The sequence below is a fragment of the Lepidochelys kempii genome, chromosome 3 (genome assembly GCF_965140285.1).
Source record: "Lepidochelys kempii isolate rLepKem1 chromosome 3, rLepKem1.hap1, whole genome shotgun sequence".
NCBI lineage: Eukaryota > Metazoa > Chordata > Testudines > Cheloniidae > Lepidochelys > Lepidochelys kempii.
The window spans coordinates 179,989,729-180,000,485 of NC_136382.1; positions in this window are offsets into that span (position 1 = coordinate 179,989,729).

The following is a 10,757-nucleotide window of genomic DNA, read 5'->3' on the forward strand; positions in this document are numbered from 1 at the left end:
GCTGTAAAGCATCATGCATGGTTATTTAACAACCTCCACTTGTTTGTTTTTGTCTTTTTAAATGATAAGGTCTTTGGGACAGGGGCCAACTCTTTCTATATGAGTGCACAGCACCCAGAACACTTTAGGTGCTACGACAAAGTAAATAATAAATCATGGTAATAAGAGAATTTCAAACGGAAGAAATGACACAATGTTTTCCTACTGGCAGTAGTGCTGCTTTGACAGATGTCCTCTCTGTTTACATCCAGTCTCACCCAGACAAGAAATCAATAGTGAGACAAACTACACACAAGGTAGATTTTGTCACTAGCTCTGCTCTTCTCTTTGAACTCAGGGGACTCATTCTCCAGGTGCAGAGTAGCAGCCGTGTTAGTCTGTATTCGCAAAAAGAAAAGGAACTTGTTAGTCTCTAAGGTGCCACAAGTCCTCCTTTTCTTTCTCCAGGTGCAGGAGACTAAAAGCTCCCAGTGAAATCAATGGGAATTACTCATGTCTTGTCCTGCCACTTACACTGGCAATTCCAGGACTACTTCCCATTTGCTCTGCAGTCATCCCCGCCACGGGAAAGCTTTAACTTGCTTCCAGTCTCCTGTCACTTCTCCTAAAGCAATTCAAATTCTCCAGCACAAATTCCCCATCATTCTGCTTCCACTGCAGTCATCCCTTCTCCACCAGGACCCTGCAAATAGTTGCTGCTTTTTGGCGGTGGTCACTTATTCTTTCTCTCGTTGAGGCGAGCCTTCAAATTGCAGCTCTGCCTCTTGAAGCTGCATCAGCTACAGGAGTTGGATGGACCAACAGCTACAGGAGTTGGATGGAAGTAATTAAACTGAAAGCAATATTTGATGTGATTAGTGTGAAGATGAGCATTGTGATGTGTGTGCCAACAGCCTCTGCTGAGATAATATATTATTTCCACTGTGTGTGTGTTGTGTATTCACTGCATGCTATACCCAGCTTTTTTTGAGAACTACTTTTTGTCTCAGGGATAGCGGCAGAACACCAGCACACTACAAAGTAGTCCTTAAATGTGTGACAGAAGCGTAAACAGCATGGCTGACAACATAAAGTTTTGGCTCACAGCACAGAGCCAATCAATACCTAGAACAGCTGTTCCATTTTTTCATTGTTTTCCTCTAAGAGCACATTTTCATTTGTGTGGTAACACTGGTTGAAGGGGGTAGAGCCTTGGTTAAGGGAGAGCAACTGTGGAGAAAAGGTGCTTTTTGTACTCCCTCTATCCTGGATTGGCTATACTGTAATTTAGAGTAGCCAGGGATCAGACAGCAGAGGGTAGCTCTGAGCATAGTAGGACCTAATTGCTGCTACATTGGCTGCCAGAAAATCCTCCTATCCAAGGGCAATCCTGCTGTAGTTGACAGTGCTGGTTTTAGGTACCGACTCTGCTCTGTGATGTGATATGTGGGCAGGGGGATGCAGCATCTGAGAATCTGGGCTAGATGTTTTAAAGATAATTACTAGCCACTTGAAGCTCCTGGATTAGTTCAGCCCTTTTAAGGGGATGCTTTTAATTTTAGTAGAGGAGAGAAGAAAACACTTCAAATTCCTTTGTGGTGGCTCAATTTTTTTTTAAAGGTAAATCTGGTTAGGAACCAAGATAACTCTCTGGGGCTCGGTAATATCCAGGAGACGAGTTGGACCTGCACAAAGCCTTCTCAGATCTGGATAGGCTTGCCCCAATCCTTCAGGAGCTTATAAAACTTCAAAAAGACTTTCTCTACCAAGAGAGGCTTGGATCAGCATTTAGTTGAACTAGATGTGGAGGTATACAAATGGGTGTATTTCCTTGTCCAATCCTGAAATCAATTCTGCACTCCTGACCGGGCTAGAACAGGAAATACAATGCTTCACCTCCGGAGTTATGGAAAATAACTCTTCTTTCCTCTTGACTCCCTACTCTGCTTTACCTCCACTTAACTATCAAAGTGGAACATGCCCAGGACAGTCATCCCTGATGTCATGAACCACGGGATTTTGTTTGGACAATGTCAATATTGCGCAGGTTAAGCGGTGCTGTGACAGTTTATACAGTGGTGGTGACCTATCCGCCCTCATCCTCCAAGGAAATCCACGCAACACTTTCAAAAGCTGAGCCTGGGATCTTAAATTCATAACTCTGCTAGATGCCAAAAATAATGGACTGAACAAAGACAGTGGATTTATGGTTTATTCCAACAATCTATAACCCACTAATCCCTTCCCTTTGCTGCTTCCCTTCCCCCTTTCCTCCCTATGACCAGAGGGTATGAATAGGCTGTTTCATCTTGAATGGTTCCTTGAAATATGTGTTAACTACTTGTGCTAAACAATCTGTTCCACGTTGTATTTAACTGGTTTCAGAGTAACAGCCGTGTTAGTCTGAATTCGCAAAAAGAAAAGGAGTACTTGTGGTACTTTAGAGACTAACCAATTTATTTGAGCATAAGCTTTCGTGAGCTACAGCTCACTTCATCAGATGCATACTGTGGAAAGTGTAGAAGATCTTTTTATATACACAATAAGCATGAAAAAATACCTCCTCCCACCCCACTCTCCTGCTGGTAATAGCTTATCTAAAGTGATCACTTTCCTTACAATGTGTATGATAATCAAGTTAGGCCATTTCCAGCACAAATCCAGGTTTTCTCACCCCGCCCCCCCAACACACACACAAACCCACTCTCCTGCTGGCAATAGCCCATCCAAAGTGATCACTCTCCTCACAATGTGCATGATAATCAAGGTGGGCCATTTCCAGCACAAATCCAGGGTTTAACAAGAACGTCTGGGGGGGGGGGTAGGAAAAAACAAGGGGAAATAGGTTACCTTGCATAATTACTTAGCCACTCCCAGTCTCTATTCAAGCCTAAGTTAATTGTATCCAATTTGCAAATGAATTCCAATTCAACAGTTTCTCGCTGGAGTCTGGATTTGAAGTTTTTTTGTTGTAATATAGCAACTTTCATGTCTGTAATCGCGTGACCAGAGAGATTGAAGTGTTCTCCAACTGGTTTATGAATGTTATAATTCTTGACATCTGATTTGTGTCCATTTATTCTTTTACGTAGAGACTGTCCAGTTTGGCCAATTTACATGGCAAAGGGGCATTGCTGGCACATGATGGCATATATCACATTGGTGGATGTGCAGGTGAATGAGCCTCTGATAGTGTGGCTGATGTTATTAGGCCCTGTGATGGTGTCCCCTGAATAGATATATGGGCACAGTTGGCAACGGGCTTTGTTGCAAGGATAGGTTCCTGGGTTAGTGGTTCTGTTGTGTGGTATGTGGTTGCTGTGAGTATTTGCTTCAGGTTGGGGGGCTGTCTGTAGGCAAGGACTGGCCTGTCTCCCAAGATTTGTGAGAGTGTTGGGTCATCCTTCAGGATAGGTTGTAGATCCTTAATAATGCGTTGGAGGGGTTTTAGTTGGGGACTGAAGGTGACGGCTAGTGGCGTTCTGTTATTTTCTTTGTTAGGCCTGTCCTGTAGTAGGTGACTTCTGGGAACTCTTCTGGCTCTATCAATCTCTTTCTTCACTTCCGCAGGTGGGTACTGTAGTTGTAAGAATGCTTGATAGAGATCTTGTAGGTGTTTGTCTCTGTCTGAGGGGTTGGAGGAAATGCGGTTGTATCGCAGAGCTTGGCTGTAGACAATGGATCGTGTGGTGTGGTCAGGGTGAAAGCTGGAGGCATGTAGGTAGGAATAGCGGTCAGTAGGTTTCCTGTATAGGGTGGTGTTTATGTGACCATCGTTTATTAGCACTGTAGTGTCCAGGAAGTGGATCTCTTGTGTGGACTGGACCAGGCTGAGGTTGATGGTGGGATGGAAATTGTTGAAATCATGGTGGAATTCCTCAAGGGCTTCTTTTCCATGGGTCCAGATGATGAAGATGTCATCAATATAACGCAAGTAGAGTAGGGGCGTTAGGGGACGAGAGCTGAGGAAGCGTTGTTCTAAGTCAGCCATAAAAATGTTGGCATACTGTGGGGCCATGCAGGTACCCATAGCAGTGCCGCTGATCTGAAGGTATACATTGTCCCCAAATGTAAAATAGTTATGGGTAACGACAAAGTCACAAAGTTCAGCCACCAGGTTAGCCGTGACATTATCGGGGATAGTGTTCTTGATGGCTTGTAGTCCATCTTTGTGTGGAATGTTGGTGTAGAGGGCTTCTACATCCATAGTGGCCAGGATGGTGTTTTCAGGAAGATCACCGATGGATTGTAGTTTCCTCAGGAAGTCAGTGGTGTCTCGAAGGTAGCTGGGAGTGCTGGTAGCGTAGGGCCTGAGGAGGGAGTCTACATAGCCAGACAATCCTGCCTTCCTATAGAAGTATTTAGTCAGCCATTCAATGAACAGGATATGGCAAGGGATGAGCATAATTCGAATGAGCTAATTGATATTGCATAAGAGAACTCCATCACTTACTGATTCAACCCCCAGGATTTTAATACTTTAGTTAATTGCTTTATGGGCTGATGGCAAATGTAACCACCTGTGTGAATTTTATGATTTGTGGGCTACAATAATTCATATCTTTATTACTAGGTTCTTTTTGAAATATCTAAGGTAAACGGTTTCTCCTCCTCAAATCCTCTGTTTTGCTTTAATAGAAATGTATTTGTGAGATAGCACAGCTAGTCTTTGAACATGGCAACAATAGACTTGCTGCAGCTTTTCAGTCTGACATTCAATACCACAAAATATTTTCTCGTCCTCATTTATTTTTAAATATACTTAAAACAAAAAAATCTCAATTAGGCTGAGATTTCAATACCCTTAATACGTTAGGGCTATAGAGTCCTCTCTGCTAAGAGAATTCAAGAGGAGCAGATGCTAGTGGACCTATATGACTCTGATGCTTGCTTCCTCCGCCCCTCAGGATGCCCCTTTGCCCCACATCAGTGGCAATGTGGGCCCAGAGCGTGGGAGAGGGAGTTCCTGGCACAGGGCCAAAGAAGCCTTTGCCTTCAGTAGCATGCTCCTTTCAGAGCCCAGTGTCTATCTGAACAGCAAGCCATGTGGGAGTTAGTTACTCCAAGGAACTCTAACTCCATCCCTGCATGTGAGCGATTTCCCTGCCCATCCCGGGAGAGAAGAGCCAACAGCAGCAACACTCTATGTGTATGTGAAACAGCTACTGTTGCCACTGTGGCACCATATGGGACTGCGGCTTTTGTTCCCTACAGATCCATATCCTTTGCTGTGGGTCCCCCAAAGACAGCCTTCTAGAGGAGACTCTCAAAGTTCACCTATGACTGTTCTGACATCCTCTGTCCCTTGGGTTTAATTCCAAGAGAGCGGGAAATCCTTAAGCAGCTAGCTGGTGCTACACCTTCAGGAAGGCTCACTTCTCACACTGATGGCTGGTAAAAGCTTTTGTTGGCATCTAATTCTCTTCCTGTAAGAGACACATGCAAATGGGAAATTAGTTTATTCACCTGTTGACAGAATTTGTTTGGTAAAGTACTTACTGTTCCTTAAGAATGGGTATGCAATTTAATAGGAAGTACATAACAGTATCCCTTATAAGGTACATCTATCGGCAGACTTGCATTTGAGACTGGCCACTGTGTGTACCTAGCACTGTTTGTTGGTGCATTTACTATGGCCTAAGGCTTTCAAACCTGGGTGCCTAAAGTTAGACCCCTAAATCCATTCTCAGGTGTCTAAATAATAGAGGCCTGCTCTGTACCTGCAGTACCCTTTCCCTACAGTTGCATTTGTTGGTGCTTCTGAAAAATCAGGCCACTTATTTGTGTCTAACCGGATATTTGACTGATCTAATTTATACTGTCCTGTACATCCCACAAGGAGCCAAAAATGTAACCCAGGATTGGCCTGGCATCCTGCCCACATTCTCTTTCTCTTCAACACTGGCAGTAGGGAAGGGGAGAGGTGTATAAACCTCTGTACACATTTTATGGCACCCTTACACTGGGCTGAACCTCCTGGGTCCTTTGAGGCTGGGTTTATTGATAGAGTGGTATGACATAGTGATAAATGAAACGGCGGAGGATAGCTCCCTTTTATGGACACCCAGCCAGCCAGTAGCGATAAAATCCCTCTTAGTGGCTGTTCTCTAATTGCTCTACCTGTAAAGGGTTAAAAAGTCTCACTGCTATGCATAGGTAAAAGGAAGTGAGTGGGCACCTGGCCAAAAGAGCCAATGGGAAGGCTAGAACTTTTAAAAATTGAACAAAGACTCCCCTTTTGTCTGTCTTTTGTTGGTCTCCTGGGGTGAGCTGGACAGGGCAGCAGCTATGCTGTAAGAAGCTTGGGGCCAGGTATGAAAAAATCATCAGTATCAAACCTAGAAACTACTCATTTAAAACCCCAGATATGTAAGTAGATCAGGAAATGTCTAGGAAGACATGATTAGGTTTATCCCTTTTATTTTGTTATGGCTTGTGGATTCCCCTGTGCTAACCCCAGGTGCTTTTGTTTTGCTTGTAACCTTTAAGCTCGATCTCAAGAAAGCTATTCTTGGTGCTTAATCCTTGTAATTGCTCTTTTAAAATCTAGCAATAGCCTGAGTTCCCAGATGTATTTTCTTTCTTTTTTTAAAATAAAATTTACCTTTTTTAAGAACAGAATTAGATTTTTGTGTCTTAAGAGGTTTGTGCACATGTTGTTTAATTAGCTGGTTTCCTTTTTTTGGGTCTTTCTCAGCTGGAGGGGGTGTGAAAGAGATTGGGGGTATCCCACAGGAAGGAATTCCCAAGTGTGCCTTCCTGGGCTCTCAAAGGGTTCTGCACTTGGTGATGGCAGCATTTACCCAGCCAAGGTCAGAGAAAAGCTGTAACTTTGGGAGTTTAATACAAGCCCAGAGTAGCCAGTATAAATTTTTAGAATCCTTGCAGGCCCCCCACCTTCCGCACTCGAAGTGCCAGAGTGGGGAATTAGCCTTGGCAGACATAAAGCAGCTTCTTAAGAGTCAGGGTAGTGTCTACTTCTGGATGTCATACACAAATGTGGGTGCATGTGAATGGAATTGGATAGCAACAGTAAAATAGTGTCTAGGTAATGGATGTAGGAGTCACTGGTAAGAACCAAGCTAAAGGGTACTGTGACCATTTATGAGATTAGGTTAATCTCTCATCTAAATGGCATACAGTATTTCTTTATAATTTTCTTCTCTCTTGTTTTAACAGCAGCAGTTTGTGCAATTTTTTTTTTTAAATCGCTGTTTATTAGATGACTTGTAAAACAAGTGTTTCCCTTCTTTAAAACCCCCCTGGCTTTTGTACAGCATTTGTGATGTGACATTTGCTGCTCCATCTACTTTTTATGAAGCTGACATAAAATAACTTCAAAAACACTCTTCACATCTGGGCAGAAACTATTTTCTACCATTCTCTCTAGTAACATTGTGATTGATGGAGAAGGGAGCCTGCAGCACCCATCCCAGATGGGTCACAAAGCACAAGGCTGTGACAAAGAGAAAGGACTCAAAACTGAAGTGAAATCTAAGCTGGACACAGGTCCACATACTACTTTTTCCATCTTTAGAAAACTGCAGACATCTGGGATGTGGCAAAGTTAGTTGTTCTCATGATATTCCATAAGGAAACCAGCCCATTAGTTCTGCTTCAGTTATTACAGGGTACAGTGCCACTGATCAGGCATTAAAGGGAAGGCAAGTTTCAGTAGGGCAATCCATGTGATAAACTCAAAATACACTTTGCACAATATCTGTAGGAAAGCAGCAGCATGTGGGTGCTTTATTTGAACTATTGAGAAATGCTGGTCAATTCTGCTCAGTCTGTCAGAACCACCCAAACCTGAAATTGCTCATGTTTGCACATGAGAGCATATTATTTTAACTGTGTATAGGGCTTCTGCTGGTTTGGGTTTATAAATTTAATTTTTCAGAGTTTATTTTTGGCTTCATGTAGACATCAAACAATCTTGAGTTTTTCCAAGGCTCTCTATATATACTGTAATGAATACTGTTCCCTAGTGTGCTTTAACATAGTACCAACTCAACTGTCATTATATTAAAGCACACTAGGAACCTTTAGACCCTGCTCATGAGCACTACATGGGCTAATTAACACGCAACTCTGGGTGCTTTAGAAGTCACACCACCATTACATTACTGCTCAGTGTAGACAAGCCTTTAGATACAAGTACCCATTGCCAGTGTTTTCTGGTGTTTACTCAATAAATACCAATTTCTCTTTTTTGGATCTGGGTGTTTTATCAGTTAAGAGCGACAATCAGAAGTCCTAACTCTGTCACAATTAACATTTTAAAGTCAGCTGAGGGAGGGGGGTTGGCTCATTGAAAGTGTTTGGAAAATGTTTTGTTTATATTGCAATGTTTTATCAATTTTGACCTGTCCAAAAAAATACTACAATTAGTGTGGGCACACTTGTTGGCAATCTCACTGCAGATGCAATGACTGCATGGGCAAAGAGCCAAAATTGTTCATTTAGGCCTCAAAGTGGTCTCTGTCAGTGCTGAGGCACGTGGGCAGGGGACTGTTAGAGAGCAAGTACTGTTACTGATGGATTACTTCATTTCTAGTTATGTTACCACAGTGTATTCCACAGGCACTAAATACACTTTAATACAGCCTAGCAAAATTGTACTAGCTCACAGGAGAGGGAGTGCTCCTCCTTCCTCCCTACCCCCAATAAATAATTGCATGACTAAAACAGCTTAGTTTTTTCTTCATTATTCTGTTAAAAGGTGTAGTAGTAGTAGAGTTTGGGCTGGGGTATGAAAGTTTCCATGAACATTGTTCAAAAATACTTTAATCCCCTCCTCTACCAATAATATAAATTCAAAGGTCTCAGAAGCTTACAGCTGCATCAAATTACTACTCTAGTGATTCCATCTGAAAATCTGCTGTATCCTTTCACTCTAATGCCTCATTTTTAGTGATCTGTTAGCAATGTATAAATATTTGTAGTTTTCCCCTAATCTTGGGGTGTTTGGCAGACTAGCACTATGGGTAGCTACTTACAAGCTGTGCCATCTATTTTATGGATTCTTCATTTAAATCCTGTACCTAATTTAATTCCTGCAGGAAACAGATCTGTTACAAGTAAAATTCCCAAAATCAGAAGCAGCTTATTATAAGCTAGCTGATCCACAGCCCCTAAAATACTTAAGGAGCTGTCTGAAAAGATCTCTTGGGCATTAGCCGTTGTCCTTGAGAATTCATGGCGGATGTGAGATCCCAAAAGATGGAAAAAGGGTAAATATAGTACCTATCTATAAAGAGGGGAATATAGACAACCCAGGGAATTATAGTACCCAGAAAGATAATGGTGCAAACAATCAATTTGTAAGCACCTAGAAGGTAAGGCAATAAGTAATATTCAACATGAATTTGTCAAGAACAAATCATGTCAAACCAACCTAATACCCTGCTTTGACAGGACAACAAGCCTTGTAGATTTGGGGGGGAGGGAGAGGAGAACAGTAGATGTGATATCTTGACTTTAGTCAGGCTTTAGATACTGTCTCACAAGACCTTCTCAAAAGCAATCTAGGGAAATCTAGCCTAGCCAAACCTACTGTAAGGTTGGTGAATGACTGTTTGGAAAATCATACTCAGAGTAAGTTATTAAAATAGTTCACAGTCAAAGTGAAGGGCATATCGAGTGGGGTCCTGCAAGAGATCTGTCCTGGGTACTGTTCTAATTAATATAATATAAAGTTTGCAGCTGATACCAAGATGGGAGGGGTTGCAAGTGCTTTAGAGGACAGGATCAGAATGATCTTGACAAACTGGAGACATAGTCTGAAATAAAAGGATGAAGCTCAATAAGGACAAATGCAAAGTACTGTACCTAAGAAGAAATAATCAACTGCACAAACACAAAATTGGAAGTAAGTGGGGGTTGTAGTAGATCTCAAATTAAATGTGTGTCAACAATGTAATACTGTTGCAAAAAAGTGAACATCATTCTGGGATGTATGAGCAGGAGTGTTGTAAGCAAGACACCAGACATAATTCTTCCACTCTACTCAGCATTGATAAGGCCTCAACTGGAATACTGTGTCCAGTTATGGGCACCACACTTTAGGAAGAATGTGGACTAATTGGAGAAAGTCCAGAGGAGAGCAAAAAAATTATTCAGTATCTAGAAAACATGACCTACAAGGAAAGATTGAAAAAATTGGGTTTGTTTAGGCTGGAGTAGAGAAGACTGAGGGGGAACATAAGTCTTTAAGTACGTAAAAGGTTATAAAAAGGAGGGTGATAAATTGTTCTCCCTATCCACTAAGGACAGGGCAAGAAGTAATGGGCCTAAATTGCAACAAGGGAGGTTTAGTTTAGACATTAGCAAAAACGTTCTAAGTGTAAGCGTAGTTAAGCACTGGAACAAATTACCTAGGGAGGTTGTGGAATCTCTGTGATGGGAGGTTTAAGAACAGGTTAGACAAACACTGGTCAGGGATAGCCTACTTAGTCCTGTCTCAGTATATGGGACTAAACCAGATGACCTAATGAAGTTCCTTCCAGTCCTATATTTCTATGAAAGTCAACAGTTCAGTCATAACGTAGTTCTAATACCTAGTTCTAAGTTAGTGGCTTTTGAGTATTTAGCCTATTTCAATTTACTTCTAGAAATTCATAATTCAACATGAAGTTGCCACACACTCACTTAATAATTCAGGTGACCTCCCCCCCAAAAAGGTCTAAATGATGCTTTAGGAATGACAGAACAAATGACGTGGCTGCCATTTTGTATCCTCCAGTAAGAGGGTCGAAAGGTTAGTGCAATGATAATCC